The sequence below is a fragment of the Anabrus simplex genome, chromosome 7 (assembly GCF_040414725.1).
Source record: "Anabrus simplex isolate iqAnaSimp1 chromosome 7, ASM4041472v1, whole genome shotgun sequence".
Taxonomy (NCBI): Eukaryota; Metazoa; Arthropoda; class Insecta; order Orthoptera; family Tettigoniidae; genus Anabrus; species Anabrus simplex.
Genome location: NC_090271.1, coordinates 341,524,664 through 341,545,592, shown reverse-complemented (window position 1 = coordinate 341,545,592; position 20,929 = coordinate 341,524,664). Strand labels below are relative to the sequence as shown.

The 20,929-nt window shown below is 39.5% G+C and overlaps 1 protein-coding gene across 5 annotated transcripts in view; it reads right to left on the bottom strand.

Moving 5' to 3' along the window:
* The window catches only part of LOC136877166 (divergent protein kinase domain 2A), a 49,387-nt gene extending 28,969 nt beyond the window's left edge, over window positions 1-20,418 (bottom strand). Inside the window, exons 1-2 of one of the 5 annotated variants that reach the window (XM_067150982.2) lie at window positions 20,241-20,418; window positions 10,048-10,365 (exon numbers count right to left, since the gene is read on the bottom strand). The gene's annotated coding sequence lies outside the window, so the exon portion shown is untranslated. Of the gene's footprint in view, window positions 1-2,656; window positions 2,862-10,047; window positions 10,366-20,240 lie in introns of all 5 variants that reach the window. The other 4 variants (XM_067150981.2, XM_067150980.2, XM_067150979.2 and 1 more) reach the window with 4 other exon arrangements.
* Window positions 20,419-20,929: the final 511 nt, after the last annotated feature.

The window sequence follows — 20,929 nt, the reverse complement described above, 5'->3', positions numbered from 1 at the left end:
GCCATCCAAAACGAAGATGTTAAACAGAAAGTACATATCGAACATCTTATGAAAAATATAAGAAATGTACGAGCAAAAACTTTTACATTGAAGTTTTACCAAGAAGCCTGCTCAAACAAAAATAAATCATTTACTGTGGCTACTTAAGCTACAAATAAACACAACTACAAAATTGACCTCTTTAGGAAGAGTTTGTTTTGGTATGGTAGCCCTGGGCTATGCACCACCATTTACTTTGCTTTCCTGCTACAGGTGAATCATCAGCCTGCATCTCTTCGTCTAAACGAAAAAATAAGCCCAAATTTCTGCAGAGGAAGTATTTATATTGTTTCTATTTGGAGTAAAATAGTGCAGCTAAAAAAACTTGCAACCGAAATTGACTATCACTTGATATGTAAGCAGACACTTCATCACTGTCATGTACAGTGTTTCTAAACCCGCTATCACTGAGCTGGCGTGAGGACATCGTGCTCAGCAGCCGGCACATCGAGTGCTTCGGTAGAGGTCACGGCATAGAGAAACTACCCTTTTTATCGTTTAGGTTTCAACTTCCCGATAACTGATGCATTCTACCTCCAAGCAAGGGACGGGATATGTTCACACACCCATACAGGCATGGTGTTGAAAGTATTCACTGGGAAGCTCAATCCAACGAGTACTACTCAGCCTTTGGTCAACTGACTGTTACAGCTATAGAAAGTACACTGACAGAATGATACAGGTCGAGAGTGCGGAGGCCAAGTAAGAGAGCACAAAAGGACACGGACACACACACTCGCTCTCTGTGTCTGACAGTAAAATAATGTTGGATCTTTTACAAAACAACCGCAAGCACAATACTCTGATAGAAGAAATACGAAGTATTTTATGATATCTTCAGCAAGAAAACCGGATCAAGACTCATGTTGGCAATCAAGGAAACAAACTTCCAGACCATTTGGCCAAACAAGCTGGACTTAGAAGGGTTCACAATCCTACAAGACCTGAGGGAGAGCGAGTGGGAAAACACTACAATATCATACCTTCCTAATGTAGACTGAAAATTAAATTAAACCTAAGTCATAATACGACAGCTATAAGAACAGGCCACAGGAAACACTCCTTTAGGTTGGAAATAAAAAAAGACGCTACATATGTCTGCGGTGAAAATCATCAAACAGTTGACAATATTCTTTAGGAATGTAAGTTACTCAACTCTGAGAGAATAAAGTCAGTGGGCCACTGGCCAGTGGAGAAATATGAACTCGTGGACAATTACCTGACGGATTTTTATAAATTTGTAAACATAATAAATTCTGACATCTTACAGAGAGAGAGTAGTTAAATTCTCACATGTAAATAGTTGTGTACTGTTATGTATGTAGTGTTACCTCCTGTAATGGACCATGCTGTTAATAAATGATTTTAAAACACACATAGAGAGTGAGTGTGGCCCTGGCCTTCTACTTCAGTCTCGCAAAGTGCTCAAATAAACCAGTCTTGTGCCTGTGGATTCGCTGGTACATAAAAGAACTCCAGTGAGATAGAATTCTGGCACTTATTTATTATCATTATTATTTGAACCTGCGATCCTTACGGTAGCAGCAGTAGACTTACTTGCCTCAGAGACAAGAAGACCGGCGTACTCAAGAAGAGTTAGGAAAGTAAAGTGCCAAGAAGCTGGCTTATGGCAAACTGGATCCACAGTTGATTAAAGAATTCACGAACTGTTCAGGAAATTCATGTCTGAGGGTTTTAGCACTCACATTTCAAACTAATTTTTAGCATAATGTTGAATTTGTTACAAACTGAAAAACATTCATGGCCAAAATCTTTAAACCATTTTTGAACTGAAAAGAGAAAGGAATATTTGGTGTAGAAGACAGGCAGAAGGGTCACCTATCCAGGAGCTAACCATGCCCAATGTCGCTACAATTTAAGTTCAGCAGGGAGTGTTATTGTTGGTTTTGCACAGTGAGGATATAGTAATTCTCTTATTATGAGGTTTGGTGTGTGCACCGCCTCAGTGGTCCTAAGTTCCAGTGAGTTTCTCTCATCGGCCGGCCTCTTCAGGTCTGTGCTTAGAACATGTATTAAGTGTTGATCTGTCCCTTCAGTTGTTCTGTACATTGCTCAGAATTTGAAAATAATGGTATTTATATATTGGTCATGTCCACAGGAACAGGGAAATGCACTTTTTACTTTTCCATAATTTCTGTCTGTCTGTCTGTCTGTCTGTCTGTCTGTCTGTCTGTCTGTCTGTCTGTATGTACACGCATCACCAGAAAACGGCTGAAGAGATTTTAATGAAAATCGGTATGTAAAGTCGGGCGATGAGCTAGTACAATCTAGGCTATAAATTATTCTATTAATGCTGAATGAAACGGTAGTTTAGGGGAAGGCCTGAAATTTAATTCTAAAATATTTATATTATATGTGCTCGTATCGATAAATACTACATAAGTAAAGTTATATAGAAATACATTTCCGATCATTTATGTCTTACACATTTTTGCCGTACCTGCCATGATAACACAGATATTCATGAAATTGTATTTTTGTTGCTAAGTCCATATCAACGCTCAGCCATGAGAATATGAGTTAACAGAAATTAGTGAAAATCGGTAGAGTTGAGGAATAAGAAACTACAGTCTAAGCTATAAACAATTTTACTCACCCTGGATGCAATTTGACTAACACACTTTCTCCTTCAGTTCATTAATTTTAATTTTATCTATCATTTATTCAGCTTAACTTGATGGACACCACAATTAATTGCGAATTTATACCAGCTACAAATTAGGAATGTGTCAGTTTTAATCATATCTTCATGTGCCGTCCTGACAATGTCCAACAGCATTTCAGCATAATTTTAACAAGCACTACAGGAACATTTCTTTTTATTTATCAATCAATCACTACTGATCTGCATTTAGGGCAGTCGCCCAGGTGGCAGATTCCATATCTGTTGTTTTCCTAGCCTTTTCTTAAATGATTGCAAAAAAAATTGGAAATTTTTTGAACATCTCCCTTAGTAAGTTATTCCAATCCCTAACTCCCCTTCCTATAAACGAATATTTGCCCCAATTTGTCCTCTTAAATTCCAACTTTATCTTCATATTGTGATCTTTCCTACTTTTAAAGACGCCACACAAACGTATTGGTCTACCGATGTCATTCGACGCCATGTCTCCGCTGACAGCTCAGAACATACCACTTAGTCAAGGAGCTCGTCTCCTTTCTCCCAAGTCTTTCCACGTTGGTTGATGTGGAAACACCATCTAGCATTTCTGCGTCAGCTGGTGGTTATTTACAGTAGCATCCAGTAGCTTGCATACTGCTAACACCACTCAAGTAGATTTGGTGATTGATGATCTGACTACAGAATCAACATTTACCAGTTCCCGTTTTGCAATTGAAATTGTAATGATTAGCAGTGATGGAATTAACAATTCTATGAATATTAATGCAAGAAAGAGTCTGGATGATGAGCATACTCCAGATGCTAAGAATGTAGAGCCTAATTTACTTTTCAAATTTTACACATAGTTCATCCGAGATTTTAATGTCAATTGTATGTCTGTACATATGTTTAGTTATTAGATGTATTACATTAAGGCTGAAGATGGCCAGCCAAGGCCAAAACTAGTCCCTAGTTTAGTAATGTAATTAAAAAATATTGCATATTATAGTACTGAAAAAGGTGGACCATTACGACATTAATAATTATTATTGTGACCAGTGTATGAACTGAGATTTTCCGACTCATCGGGTAATGCTAGGAAACAGATTAGTAAAAGGGCATCATTTTTGTCCTGGGACTCTCCACTATTAAAAAAAAAACACACACACACAACCCGCTAAAAAGGACAAAGAGTGTTCACAGATCACAGCTGTCCGTGCCTTGGTCATTCCAGCTCTGGAACTTTGGACTGTTAGATCGGCAGCGTAGTACTGTTCGTTAAAAGTAAGAAAATGTGTAGTTTTTCATTTGATTGAGTATTTCATATGAAATTATTGCTTTTAATCGCGCCATTCCTACTGACGTCACTGTAATGATCTATGTTCATTTCAGTTGAGAAAACCACTAAGACAGTCTTTCTGAGGATGTAAAAAGGCAGGTGGAGAGTGATTGTCTGCCATTATAATGAAAACTCCCCAACGTGATTGTGACTGATAGTAGGCAAGCGGGCCTACCATTACAATGAAAATTCCCTAACCCAGTCTTCACACGAGAAAAGACGTTTGGTGACTTCCCCGTCGCGTTTCTAGAGTAACATTAAAAGCTATGCAATTTAATACAATCTTGCTCACAACGCGTACACTACCTAACGCAGAATTATGTACACAATGTATAATTCCGTAACGAAGCACGGGTACATCAGCTACTGTAGTCTAATATATATATATTCTTCTTCTTCAGTTTACAGAACAGAAGTTTAATTCTCAAAACATGTACTTTATGTACATTTATGTATTTGATGGTTTAGTATATATACTAGATTTTGAATTGTATTGACAAGGCAGACCTTGACATAATTAATAACAGTAATTAAGTCAATACGGGCCATTGGTGGCCTGCATCTGGGAGATAGTGGGTTCGAACCCCACTACCGGCAGCCCTGAAGATGGTTTGCCGTGGTTTTGTATTTTCATACCAGGCAAATGCTGGGGCTGTACCTGTGTGGGTGTGACGTAAAACAGATCGTAAAACAAAACTGAGATCAATGACCTCGATAATGGACAGCAGGCAATGGTATGATGATGTAAGTATATCTCGGTCATTTTGTGGATCACCTTAATTGCCAGAACCCTTCCATTTGTTCCACCATGGAAATGGAATCAGATGGCAAAATACCATTATTAGATGTTCTCGTCACCAAGAAAGAGGACACAGTGTTTATTGTAAGCCTCCATCACCCTGCCCAGAAACATGGGATCCTTAGAACTCTGACTACCAGGGCCAGGAGGATTTGTGAAGTGTCAGCTCTACAAGAGGAAATTAACACCTTGAGAGCAATGGTTACAGCGGAGCTTTGATCTCTACATTTCTGAAATTGTCGCATAATCGGACGTCTGTTAAGGAAAAAGATGTAAAAGAAACTGCTTACCCACTTTACATACATAACACAGCAGATCACATCGCTAAAACCTTACATAGGTACAATACACGAACTGTATTTGCAACTTCAAGTAAGATTAGGCAACTTCTGCGACCAACAACGGACAGTTTGCCTAAATTGCAACAACCTGGTATCTACAAAGTTCGCTGTACTTGTGGCAAGGTTTATATTGGGCAGACTTTGAGAACGGTATGTACTCGCATCAAAGAACATAACAGGTGTACCAGATTCAACCAACCTATTGTTGATCATGCCTTAACACCTGGTCATGATGTCTTGTTCCAAGAAGTGGATGTTCTTGCCCGTATAAAACAATATCACCCAAGAATCATCAGGGAGGGGACTGAAATACGTAAACACCCGGCGATACAGTGAATTATGGCTACCTATTATCAGAACCATTAGAAAATTATACTTTACTGTTGCCATTCGTTGTCTCTAGCTTGGGGCTAAAATGGAGTCCTTTTATATCTTAGGGCTCATTTTAAGTTCTCTTAGCAACCTTTGATGCGTCATGTTTCTCCTGATGAAGAAAGACAAGGTTCCTTTTGAAACGCACTGAGTGCTTATAGAGTTCATTACATGGCATAAACCTAAAATATACATCATGAATAGTATTTTTGTGCTAGCTACTTTACGTCGCACCGACACAGGTAGGTCTCATGGTGATGATGGGATAGGAGTGGGAAGGAAGCGGCCTTGGCCTTAATTAAGGTACAGTCCCAACATTTGCCTGGTGTGAAAATGGGAAACCACAGAAAACCATCTTCAGGGCTGGCGACAGTGGAGTTTGAACACATTATCTCGCGGATGCAAGGTCACAGCTGCGCGCCCCTAACCGCACGGCCAGCTCGCCCGGTCATGAATAGTTACACAGGCCGTGAAAGTCTAAATGATTACATTGTAAGAAAACTTGCTTGGAGCAAAGAAGTATCAAGGAAAAGTAAAGAGATAATGTACAAAATGTACTATGTACCCATACTGACCTATGCAGCTGAGACTTGGACTTTGACTAGCAGACAAGAGAGTAGAATTCAAGCCACTGAGATGAAATACCTAAGAAGTATGATAGGAAAGACAGAGTGAGAAATGAAGATGTTAGGAAGGAAGTTGGGATAGCAAAGCTAAGAATAAACTAAGGTGGTTTGGACATGTCAAGAGGATGGAGAAAAATAGAATTCCGAGACAAATGCTGGAGACAAAGTGCGAGGACAAGAGAGCAAGAGGAAGACCTAGAACAAGGTGGATTGAATCAGTGAAGAGACGAAATTTAGACTGCGACAAGATAGTGGAAGAGGAATGGTGGAAGGAAAGAGGAAGATGGAGAAGTGCATAAATATCCCGACCCGGCAGGGGCTGGATAAGGAGCAGCTATGGCTTGAAACAGAGCTCTGAATTCAGGAGGCAGTAGGCTGGTCCTAAGAATGTTAATACGTAGACTTTCACGACCACTAAATGACATTATAACACTTTGGGGATATTAGGTCACGTAATGTAATAATCTGCTGAAGCGTTTGGAACCTGTGACCAGGATCGTCTTCACAGCAATAACAAAGCATGTAATGCCAATTGTCACTTCATAGTAACCAGACTCAAGATAGAGAGACCACTGTTCATTCCACGGCCTCCAGAGTCACGGAGAAAGATATTGACGAGTTAACTATCGAGGATAGCCATGATCTACTCAGCATGTATTCGTCGCCTTTGTTAAAACTATTCAGGTGTTTAGCAATTTCCATCGCCTCACGAATGATTCTAGGTATAAAATGTTTCTCTTTATAACTATCAATGAGCCAGGCTGCGTATCTCACAAAGAACATCACAGGTACTCACATCATTGCCAGCCAGAGAAGTATGCTACGGCAGAACATAATGACCATAAAATAATTTTTGATGCAACTTTATCATTTATAAAGAGAAACATTTTATATTGTTGAGTCAATCGATTTTTTTTGCAGCCCCGACTCTTGTATTCTCTGGTAACAGCAGAAAACAAACTGTTCCCCAGCCCAAGCATTCAATTCTCCATTCCAGTGGTTTATGGGGTCAAAATGTAAGTTCGTCTGGTAACAACAGAAAACAAACTGTTCCCCAGCCCAAGCATTCGATTCTCCATTCCAGTGGTTTATGGGGTCAAAATGTAAGTTCGTCTGGTAACTGATCAACACAATTTGATGCATTTTATTCAAATAGGTTTTTCAGGGAATAGTTTTGTGATAAAAGTTGTCCTCTTCCGGGGTAACTTCAGCCATGCCAAGAACGTACAGGAAAACATTACTCGGCCGCGGATATCGTAATTACAATCCTGTTTACTTCAAGAACGGTTTAGAAGAGATTAGTAAAGGCACAATAACAATAAATGGGGAAGTTTATCCCACCAGGGAGGGGAAAGACAGTTTCTATTTTCAATGATAAATAGACGGATATCAGTTGACATGAATGATACACATTTAAGAACTTGATGACGGCCCAGATATTTTCTAATTTAGAAGACAGTGTATTATGAGGACAGTCTACAAGATTGCTTCTTTCCCGACCGCCTTTTCTCTCCATACAATTGGGCTTTATGATTTCCGTACCTTTTATTTATTATCTTTTGTACCATTACAAATATTTATGCAATGCAACATGTAATTTGTAATATCATACAATGCTTGTACACTTAGGCTAAATAAATTAGCTTCTTCTTTGGGGAAAAAGTTAATTTGATCACTATACATCTGTTTCACGATAAATTGTTTTAATTTGTTAGTGATTGTTGATACTGGGCGTTTTGCAGGGTTTTTTAAAAACATTCACGGTGGCCAAAGTAACACTACATCGAAGAAAACTTTGTTTCTTGAGTTTTTTTATGGCGGCCGAAGTTACCCCAAAACATTTCGATAATCATTATTCATTACTGAATAACAATTAGAATTATGTTCATATTTAAAAATGAAGAACAAGCATGGCAAAATTTATATTATATTTTTCAGAAAATTAGAGGGAATATTTCACATTTTATTTTAAAAAATATACGAAAAAGTGGCCGAAGTTACCCCGTTTTACGGTACGGAATAAAAATTTTAACTGCCGTACTACCTAAATCTTGCAGATCTCGCATCCATGACGGAAGGTTAAACTGGCAATTATGGCCTAACTACCAATGAGCCAGCCTGAGTATCTCACGCGATAGAGTTCAAGTTAGCGGGTATTTGAAAGTGCTCAAATATGTCAGCCTGGTTTCAATAGATTTACCTAAGGTTCTATAAAATGGGTATGCTTCGCCACCATTTTGGTTCATACATGCTCAATGGACCATGTGATCAAACCCTAGATTCTCCTACGAGCGCTCGCTTCGTCACATTGAACGTATTGCTTTAATCACCATGTGCAGGGACAGAATAGTGCTATATTTTTGTGGATATTTATTACATAATCGTGGGTTGTTCTGCACCTAACTGTAGTCATGAGGGATACAGGTTGTTTAGATTCCCTTCTGGTCTGCATTATGCCTCTCTTCTGCTACACATCCTACTTAAACTGCTGACTTAAACCTGCATCCAGTTCCCACTGACCCCTTAATTCAGTCACATTGATCATTCAACATTCAGTTCAGCCCCCAAAGTCCGGCAACAGAAGTTCAACATCCGAACACACAGTTACAATATTTGTTAAAACTAAACTTCATATGACAAAAATATTTTTAATGTTGGTGGTATTACAACAATGCATGATTGAAAAACCAAGATCTGTGGTACGGCTATATGCAGACAGGTTTTAAACTATGAGCTTTCTGACTCAACCTCTGAAACATTCATACTTTTTTTTTAAATTTGGGTGGTCTAAAGAAACCAAATTGTGAAGTTATGAAATTCATTTGTAACTGTGAGGTCTTCTATAGGGACTACATGCATTATATAATGCAAAATGGTACAAATCTTGTCAGTGGCGTATGCTGGAATTAAGACATGGGCTACCACTAGACTTAAGTTACCCCTTTTCGATGGTTGGTTTAGCGAACGTCAAGCCTTCCGCTTTTTTTTTTTTTTTTTTTTTTTACGGCGCACCGACACAGATAGGTCTTACGGCGACGATGGGACAGGAACGGGCTAGGAGTGAGAAGGAAGCGGCCGTGGCCTTAATTAAGGTACAGCCCCAGCATTTGCCTGGTGTGAAAATGGGAAACCACGGAAAACCATTTTCAGGGCTGTCGACAGTGGGGCCTTCCGCATTTTGAGCTACAGTAGCCAACGGAGAAGCCTGCTGTGTTGTCAAGGCTGCTTTACAGGCTACTGCCCCCGCCTCTGCTACTGCCAAACCCGTGATCAGTGCAGGTGGTAGCCTAAGGTTTAGCAAATGAAAGTCCGACTTTGTGGCTAAATGGATAGAAAGTTTGCCTTTGTTCCGATGGCCCCGGTTCAGTTTCCAGAATCAACCCCTCATACTGTTAATTCCCCTGGCTTGGGGACTGGGTATTTATGACGTCTTCGCCAGTAATTTTATCCCCATTAGGTAAACACCAAGCCTGTATACAGTAGATGCCGTGCCACATTATTATTATTATTATTATTATTATTATTATTATTATTATTATTATTATTATTATTATTATTTTGCAGCGGTCGTACCCATCGTTCACTGGTTAATTAGCTTCCTCGGGAGATCAGCGGTGGTGTCTGACCCATGATCACGGGTTCGATTCCAACCAACAAAAGAAAACACTAAACCTCAAAGATGGCATTTCATTTAGCAGATCTACCAATAAAAATAAAACTATATTGCTCCTCTAACAGCAGCCCTGAAGTCTTCCTACAAGGATGTAGAATTAAACGGGAGTGAGGAATTCCCATACCCTCTTATCTATATCATTAAGTCACAAGTATGAGGTGAGAAAGTATATACGATGAGTAACGCATGGTTGATAGCAGTGGCGATCTGGCGGAACGAAGCCTAGCACACTTACCCTCCGCCGGTCCCGCTCCTATCCGATATCCAGCAGCAAGCCGCGTGAGATGGGTCGAGGGGAGAGGGACGAGAGTCTTGGCTGCAATATCAGTCTCCGATGCCTTGCTCTCAGAAATATGTGCGACGTTTCTTCTCACTGCTTTCAAGTTTTGTAAATGGAACAATGTTTCAGATGCTTACATTACAATGTGCTTTTGACTTCCATCATTCTCAATTAAGATTTGGGCTTCACTGATAGCCTTGGTAGCCTTCAGTATACGCCACTGAATCTTGTAACGGAGAATGATAAATGTACCAGTACATGTTCTCAAACGTGCTGTAATTTAAAAGAAAAAATTGTTAGACACTTCTTCAATATTCGATCCTATGCTGTTGGGGACTTCAACAAGAATGTACGGAAACGAGGTAAAATGTATGGGACTGCTTCAGAAAAGAAGAGAAAATGTAAACAAGGAATGGAATATTACTGTGAAAGGAAATGAAATGGCTTTTAGTACCTGGAGTGTCCGAGGACAAGTGCAGGTTTTTGATTTGACGCCCGTAGGCGACCTGAGCGTCTCGATGAGGATGAAATGATGATGAAGACGACACAGACACCCAGCCCCCGTGGCAGGAAAATTAACCAATTATGGTTTAAATTCCAGACCCTGCCGGGAATCGAACCCGGGACCCCTGTAACAAAAGGCCAGCACGCTAACCATTTAGCCATGGAGCCGGACTGTAAATACTATAATAAAAGGAGACAGTAAATTTGTAAAATATTATTTAAATATCGTTCTTTTAAAATGTGCTGCCCGAGCAAGTTATCCTATGTTGCAACCCTTTGAAATAACACTACTTCTCCTCAAACCAGAGGAATCTCTCTCTCAAAAGAAAGTACTGTTAACTTTGCTAAAGTTAAAAGTTTTCAATATTCTCCACAGCTCATGGGTCACTCCCCTTGCAGGTCACTGGTAACTGATTATCAGTACAATACTTCAGGTTGGGAGAGAAGATTCAGCTAAAGAAGTAGTTACCCTATTCCTATTTTCTTCCCGAATGTAATTTATAAAAACATAACATTCGTTTCAGGAATATTCGGTTCAATAAACTAAAATCCTCTATTCATTACATTTGCATAAGCTGATGAGATTCATAACAATCACCAAAAATTAAGTTTATTGCACATAGAATGTATTTTTTAAATACTGGTAAATAAGAAAAAGGGACTACTTTTAGAAGAAAGAAATAAACTTAAAGAATCCCAGTTACTTGGGTGTGTTCATGTTCCTACATCACGTTCAGCGTTATTTTTGTTTGAAGAAAATTTTTCTTATTATTTCGAGAACAATGAAAATAGCGCTGAATCAATTTCACGCAAATATGAAATACCGGCTGAGATCATATGGTATCAAAATCTTCTATCACAATTTATATATCTTCGACACTGGCTGATTACCACGCCAAATTCCACGATTTAAGAACGGCAGAAGCCTATATCATACCACGGTGCCACTCATTTTATTTGACGGTACCACGGCGCATAGCTTACGAACAACCTATTCTACTTATCAATAATGTAATAATAATAATTTTTTTTTGCAAATTGCTTAACGTCGCACCTGTTGTATGTCCGGCGCTCCCTTCTCGCTCCGCCAGCCAGCTGCACGCGCGCCTGTGTATCATTCTGCTAGCTTCGACGCGCAGCCTTCAGTGCGCGTGCCTGACCATCGAGTGTACTATAAATAGGAGCTCCCTGCCTGCTCACTTGCCCACTTGCCCGGTGTCCAGCTCCAGAATACACCCTACGTCGAGCACGGAGGCTACTCCTCTTGAAAATGTGCTTCGACCAGGTGGACTGAATTTCTGGCAGTACGAGGTTTCACCTCTGGTCACCGCTCCCTTACCTGTTTCCGCTGCCTATGTTCCGTAATTCTTTTACAAGCCATTTTCATTCCCTAATTTACGCAAGCTCCCTTAGTTTCGCTAGGTGGAATTTCTTCAATCAATTGAACTTGCTTTTTAGGAATTCAGGCACTTCAACAAACAAGGACTCTCAAAGACATTCATGTTAGTGTGCCAGATAGTTCTCGACTATCAACGTGTCAATTCACAAAGACTATCTTTTCAAGATAGGAGTGTATATAAAGATTGTAAACCTGTACATATTGTATAAAGACAGACTTTTCTCAAGATTCAGTATTCCTTTTTGCTTCAAAATAAATTTCAGTTATTTGTGTAAATATCATAAAGTGAAGCAATAAAAGTTGTGTTTTGTAAACTTCAACCTTGGTTACAACAGCACCGACACAGATAGGTCTTACAGCGAAGATGGGACAGGAAAGGGCTAGGTGTGGGAAGGAAGCGGCCGTGGCCTTAATTAAGGTACAGCCCTAGCATTTGCCTGGTATGAAAATGGGAAACCACGAAAAACCATCTTCAGGGCTGCCAACAGTGGGGTTCAAACCTACTATCTCCCAAATACTGGATACTGGCCGCACTTAAGCAACTGTAGCTATCGAGCTCGGTAATACAGTAGAACCCCACTTAACCAAACTTGGCTTAACCAAAATGCTCTGGAAAAATTGTATTTTAATATTTTGTTTTTACCCTCTCGTTCTTAGCCGTCGATATTAGTAATTCTCTTGCTATATGTGCTGAGAGCTACTAGGCAAACCCTATTTTTATATTATGACTTATGCCAGAATGCACATGTAGCATAAAACAAAACAGTTTCTTATCCTCTAGCTCGTTCCATGATATTTTTCTTGAACAAGCAGGAATTTTTTTAACTATTATTATTATTATTATTATTATTATTATTATTATTATTACTGTATTATTCGTCATGAAGGTTATGTAGACTGTGGTTAACGTTGCTTCAGTTGCAGGAGTTTCATCTTGTTTACTGCTCGGACTATACTGCAGCTTGATTGATTTTGAATGTTTATTAAATCACTAAATTACCGAGCTCGATAGCTGCAGTCGCTTAAGTGCAGCCAGTATCCAGTATTTGGGAGATAGTAGGTTCGAACCCCACTGTCGGCAGCCCTGAAAATGGTTTTCCGTGGTTTCCCATTTTCACACCAGGCAAATGCTGGGGCTGTACCTTAATTAAGGCCACGGCCGCTTCCTTCCCACTCCGAGCCCTTCCCTGTCCCATCGTCGCTATAAGACCTATCTGAGTCGGTGCGACGTAAAGCAACTAGCAAAAAAAAACAAAAAAAAAAAACAAATCACTAAATTATTAAATTACAGCTTTAATTACAGTACTGTAATAAAAATACTGTATACAGTAACCTTCAGTTCAGTAGTAACAAAAGAAATTGTTTCATTATTTCAGATTGCTTTGCGCTTTGTTGAACAATGCAATGACTCTACATCAGCTGGTGTATTGTTGATTAAACGGTGGCGCAACATGACTGCACGACAGCGCTGCACCAAGATATTTCAGACGAAAATCACTGATTGTATACAATGAGTGACACTATGTAAACACTTTAATGTTAATATACAGTGTGCACCTTTGCTTAACAGAGTTTATCCATTTTTTTTCGACATTTAAATTCAGAAAATATTTCCCATGTATCATCCAAGAAAACGAGTCAACCAAAGTGACTCCGCCCCCTTTATTTCGGATAAACGAGGTTCTACTGTAATAATAATAATATAATTAATAATAATAATAAAAACTGATTTATTTGTAAGCTATTTTATTCTAATATTACTCCAGTGAGGGTATGCCTAGTTTGTTTATTAAAAGGCAAATTATCAACGACCTTACTTTTACAATCACCGTCTCGAGTAAAAAATAAACAATAATGTACGAAATATACTAATATTTATGAATGACATATGGAATGACTTTAGTGGATGAATAAGTTTGAGTGGCGTCTTTAAAAGTAGAAAAGATTACAATATGAAGATAAAGTTGGAATTCAAGACGACAAACTGGGGCAAATATTCATTTATAGGAAGGGCAGTTAGGGATTGGAATAACTTACCAAGGGAGATGTTCAATAAATTTCCAATCATTTAAATCATTTAAGAAAAGGCTAGGAAAAAAAAAAACAGATAGGGAATCTGCCACCTGGGCAACTGCCCTAAATGCTGGTCAGTATTGATTGATTGTTTGATAATGTCTAGTAACCGTTTGAGTAATACTGAAAATGAGTATTTTTACAGTACCGCATGTTATTTTAGCATTATTTTCTAGCATAGAGAACAGTAAAAAAGAGGGATATACAAGGCTGGGGCAGTCAACTGCCTTACCAACGCAGTGGAGGAATGAACCATAATGGCGGGCGAGCATATTATACCTAGTCGTTAGAGAGCCCTAGATTTACCGGGACCTACGTAAGAGAACTCATGAGGGACAAAATTCGGGCACTTCGGCGTCTCCCATAACCGCGGGACGAAAAACTGTTAACCTTACAGTATAATAGCATTATTACTAACTGACAATGATTCATGTAAACATGCGTACTGCATTGCAAGTTACTCGCATGTGTTTAGTAGTCCTTTTTGAATATTTTTAGGTCCTGAAATGTAGGATTATTGGTGATTTTATGGGTAATTTTGGTAATAATTACTCATAATGAAGAAAGAGGATGCATTTATCATAGCCATCTTAGTTTCCAGAGATGTTATAGAATAGACTGGTCACCATCATCAATCACTGCTGATCTGCATTTAGGGCAGTCGCCTAGGTGGCAGATTCCCTATATGTTGTTTTCCTAGACTTTTCTTAAAAATTCGCAAAGAAATTGGAAAATTACTGAACATTTCCCTTGGTAAGTTATTCCAATCCCTAACTCCCCTTCCTATAAGTGAATATTTGCCCCAATTTGTCCTCTTGAATTCCAACTTTATCTTCATATTGTGATCTTTCCTACTTTTAAAGACACCACTCAAACTTATTCGTTTACTGATGTCCTCCCACGCCATCTCTCCACTGACAGCTCGGAACATACCACTTAATCGAACAGCTCGTCTCCTTTCTCCCAAGTCTTCCCAGCCCAAACTTTGCAACAATTTTGTAACACTACTCTTTTGTCAGAAATCACCCAGAACAAATCGAGCTGCTTTTCTTTGGATTTTTTCCAGTTCTTGAATCAAGTAATCCTGGTGAGGGTCCCATACACTGGAACCATACTCTAGTTGGGGTCTTACCAGAGACTTATTTGCCCTCTCCTTTACATCCTTACTACAACCCCTAAATACACTCATAACCATGTGCAGAGATCTGTACCCTTTATTTACAAATCATATTTATGTGATTACCCCAATGAAGGTCTTTTCTTATATTAACACCTAGATACTTACAATGATCCCCAAACGGAACTTTCACCCCATCAACACAGTAATTAAAACTGAGAGGACTTTTCCTATTTGTAAAACTCAGAACCTGACTTTTAACCACGTTTATCATCATACCATTGCCTGCTGTCCATCTCACAACACTATTGAGGTCACCCTGCAGCCGCTCACAATATTGTAACTTATTTATTACTCTGTACAAAACAACATCATCTGCAAACAGCCTTATCTCCGATTCCACTTTTTTACACATATCATTGATATATATAAGAAAACATAAAGGTCCAATAATACTGCCTTGAGGAATTTCCCTCTTAATTATTACTCTAATTCTCGGAGTTCTATTGTCTAGAAATATAGCTACCCATTCAGTCATTCTTTTTTCTAGTCCAATAGCACTCATTTTTGCCAGTAGTCTCCCATGATCCACCCTATCAAATGCCTTAGATAGGTCAATCGCGATACAGTCCATTTGGCCTCCTGAATCCAGGATATCTGCTATAGTCTATCTTGCTAAAATCCTACAAGCTGAGCTTCAGTGGAATAACCTTTCCTAAAACCGAATTGCCTTCTATCAAACCAGTTATTAATTTTGCAAACATGTCTAATATAATCAGAAAGAATGCCTTCCCAAAGCTTACATACAATGCATGTCAAACTGCCTGGTCTGTAATTTTCAGCTTTATGTCTATCACCCTTTCCTTTATACACAGGGGCTACTATAGCAACTCTCCATTCATTTGGTATAGCTCCTTCAAACAAATAATAATCAAATAAGTATTTCAGATATGGTACTATATCTCAACCCATTGCCTTTAGTATATCCCCAGAAATCTTATCAATTCCAGCTGCTTTTCTAGTTTTCAACTTTTGTATCTTACTGTAAATGTCATTGTTACCATAGGTAAATTTTAATACTTCTTTAGAATTACTCACATCCCCTGTCTGGACATTATACTTGTAACCAACAATCTTTACATACTGCTCAGTGAATACTTCTGCCTTTTGAAGATCCTCGCATACTCACTCCCCTTGTTCATTAATGATTCCTGGAATGTCCTTCTTTGAAACTGTTTCTGCCTTAAAGTACTTATACATACCCTTCCATTTTTCACTAAAATTTGTGTGACCACCTATTATGCTTGCCATCATCTTATTCTTAGTGGACTTCTTTGCTAGATTCAATTTTCTACTAAGTTCCTTCAATTTCTCCTAAATTCCATAACCATTTCTAACTCTATTTTGCTCCAACCTGCACCTCCTTCTTAGTCTCTTTACTTCACTGTTATAATATAGTGGATCTTTACCATTCCTTATCATCTTTAAAGGTACAAACCTATTTTCACATTCCTCAACAACTGCTTTAAACCCATCCCAGAGTCTGCTTACATTTTTATTTACCATTTTCCAGCGATCATAGTTACTTTTTAAAAACTCCCTCATTCCTGTATTATCCGCTATATGGTACTTCCTAATAGTCCTACTTTTAATACCTTCCTTTCTTTCACATTTATTTTTAACTACGACAAAAACAGCTTCGTGATCACTAATACCATCTATTACTTCGGTTTCTCTATAGAGCTCATCTGGTTTTACCAGCACCACATCCAAAATATTCTTCCCTCTAGTTGGTTCCATCACTTTCTGAATCAGCTGCCCTTCCCATATTAACTTATTTGCCATTTGTTGGTCATGCTTCCTGTCGTTTGCATTACCTTCCCAATTGACATTTGGTAAATGGAGATCACCCGCTATAATCACGTTCCTTTCCTTATCGTTTCCCACATAGCTGATTATCTTATCAAATAATTCTGAATCAGTGTCAGCGCTACCCTTTTCCGGTCTGTACACTCCAAAAACATCAAGTTGCCTATTATCTTTAGAGATGGGCCTTACACCCAGAATTTCATGTTTTCCATCCTTAACTTTTTCGTAGCTTACAAATTAATCTTTCACCAGAATGAATACTCCCCCTCCTACCATTCCTATTCTATCTCTACGATACACACTCCAGTTCTGTGAGAATATTTCTGCATCCATTATATCATTTCTCAGCCATGATACAACTCCTATTACAATATCTGGTACGTATATATCTATTAAATTATTTAATTCAATTCCTTTGTTTACAATGCTTCTACAATTGAGCACTAACATTTTTATGTCATCGCTACTGATTTCCAGTTCCCTGTTGGCTTAACACCACTCCCTAGGCCACCCCGTTGCCCTGAATGTACCTGCCTATAACTCTTCTAAACATGTTTCCTAACTTATATGTACCGCTGCAGTTTAAGTGAAGGCCATCTGAGCACAGATCCCCGTCTCCTACCCACCCATTAGGATCTAGAAATCTGACTCCCAGTTTCCCACATACCTCATTTAAATCCCCAATCACCTTCCAGTCAGTATCCCTCCTGCACAGCTTTCCACTGATAACAATCTCCTCTTCCCTAAACTTCATCCATGCTGCATACACATCCCCAACTATGTTGGTACTTCTACCTGCTTGCCTTACGTTGTTAGTACCAATGTGAAATACTACCACCTTCTCCTTTCCCTCTTCCTTCTCTTCTACTTTCCTCAACATCTGCCTCAACCTGATTCCTGGATAACACTCTACGCTGGTTCCCTTTCCTCCACACACTTTCCCCACATGTGTAACGATGGAATCTCCCATAACCAGAGCCTCAACCCCACCCACCTCATTTGAACCCCTCCCCTCCTGGTCAGCCCTATCTTCTCTCACTGCTGCAGAAGCTACTTCCTCCTCCCTTTTCTCCCTCCCATGACCTTGTTCCACCTGTCTTTTCCTTTCCACTACAGTACATTTCCCTTTCCTACCTTTTCCCTTCCTCCTACTTCCACACATATCAGCAACAGTTCCCTGTTCCTCATCTTCCCTCGGTTGTTCTACCTGCAGTGACTCGTACCGATTTCTCACAGACACCTGTCCTGAATTCTGATCCTGAACAGAGCCCTTAGCCTGCAATCTCCTTCCCCTTAAAACATTAGACCACCTGTCTTCTACAATTCCCCCATTTCCTTCCCATCCCTCCTTTACACCTACTGTATCCTGTACATTATTATTATTTGACTTTAGAGCAAAGCATGGAAATTACAATACAAATCATGGAAGTTGCAAGTGATGTTTATGTTATTGATATAAGACAATATATTTTCATAGGTTATGGTATGATGTTGAGAAGAGCAATGATTTGGGAACAAGCAAAGAGGGCTGGGGGCGTTCAGGTTAGAGCCGCGAAGCAGCCTTAGGCCTCTAGGTTCGACCGTTTGTCCCAATATGATGGGTCTATCCAGACCAATGCTCTTGCCCAGTCCCTATCTTATCCCATCCAGACCAATGGTCAAGTCCAGGCCCTACCCTAACCAGTCCAGACCAATGCTCTTGTCCACATCCTATCCTAACCAGTCCAGACCAATGCTCTTGTCTAGATCTTATCCTAACCAGACCAGACCAATGCTCTTCTCCAGATCCTATCCTAACCAGTCCAGACCAATGGTGCTTGCACTGCAAACTAGAGGCCTAAAGCCGCTTCGCGGCTCTAACCTGGGCCCACCTCACTTGTTCCCAGGTCATTGTTCTTCTTAACACCATACCATATCTGGCTCCATGGCTAAATGGTTAGCGTGCTGGCCTTTGATCAAAGGGGTCCCGGGTTCGATTCCCGGTGACGTCGGGAATTTTAACCATCATTGGTTAATTTCTCTAGCATAGGGGCTAGGTGTATGTGTTGTCTTCATCATCATTTCAGCCTCTTCAAGACGCGCAGGTCGCCTACGGGAGTAAAATCAAAAGAGACCTGCACCTGCCGAGCCAAACATGTCCTCGGACACTCCCGGCACTAAAAGCCATACACCATTTCATTTTTTAACACTATACCATAACCTATGAAAATATATAAATCACACTACTGATTGGCATTTAGGGCAGTCGCTCAGGTGGCAGATTCCATATCTGTTGTTTTCCTAGCCTTTTCTTAAATTATTGCAAAGAAATTGGAAATTTATTGAACATCTCCCTTGGTAAGTTATTCCAATCTCTAAGTCCCCTTCCTATAAACGAATATTTGCCCCAATTTGTCCTCTTGAATTCCTACTTTTAAACACACCACTCAAACTTATTCGTCTACTGATGTCCTCCCACGCCCTCTCTCCACTGCCAGCTCGGAACATACCACTTAGTCGAGCAGCTCGTCTCCTTTCTCCCAAGTCTTCCCAGCCCAAACTTTGCAACATTTTTGTAACGCTACTCTTTTGTCGGAAATCGCCCAGAACAAATCGAGCTGTCCTATATCAATAACATGGACAAAACTTGGAACATCCATGCTTTGCATTGTAACTTGCATGCTTTCACACCTACTGTAAGTTCCATGCTTTGCTGTAAAGTCAAAGTAACCAGTCTATCCCATAACATCTCTGGAAACAAAGGTGGCTAATCGTAAATACATCTGCCTACTTCATGAGTAATTATACTAATATTACTCACAAAATCACAAAAAATGATACATTTTGGGGACCTAAAACTATTAAAAATGAAATGCTGAACACACATGTGAGTAATTTTTAATGCAATATTATTATTATTATTATTATTATTATTATTATTATTATTATTATTATTATTATTATTATTATTATTTCCAGTCCCCTACTTCTTTACCGGAGCCAATTCCGGCAGTTCCTGTTCACATAGGTCAATAGACCTTTTGTGATTCATAATTATCAATTATATGTAAGCAGGAACCATTAACCACAAAATAGCCCCTAATATTGCACTCCAGGCAGGCTTTGTTCGCATGTGTGCGCGCGTAAAAAGTACCTCATGCAAAACCTAAAAGCGCAAGTATTATTTATTTACAGTTTCACACATACAGCTCAACTGGTTAGGAACACAAGACAGCTCACAGTGTAGCAGGAACTAAAAATCGTGAAATAATAGGAACAGCTGACACCTGGCTGAAATCACTCAGCTCATCACTAATTTCACTCCCCTCCCCAGAAAGAACAGATGACATAAAACGACATAAAACATCACTCCACCGTAAGTCAAATGGTTCATGGACACTAACGCTGACGCCGGAGTTTAGGCTAACTATTGAAATTTAGATGTAGTTCTTCTTGTTGGTGACAGAGTGCGCAGCTAGTACGATTTCCCATGATTTTTCAAAGATGGTCCATTTTAGCGTACATGAAAATGAATACCTAGTACCTGTTTTCCAGTCAATGACCTGGTCAGGGATGGAAGAATGAAGCCCCCATCTTGCGGCGATATGGGAATTGTGCCAGCTGCCGAGGCCTGTCGCACTCCTCTGGGGCAATGATTAATGACTGACAGGTGAAATGATATTGGGAGTGTTGCTGGAATGAAAGATGACAGGGAAAACCGGAGTACCCGGAGAAAAACCTGTCCCGCCTCCGCTTTGTCCAGCACAAATCTCACATGGAGTGACCGGGCCATTTCAGCCTACATAGCCTTTACAAATAACTTGTCCAGAAAAGAATAGTTCAAAGGTACAGGGCTCCCAGAGTATAGGAGGCTTGAATACAGTGTTGCAGGAGAC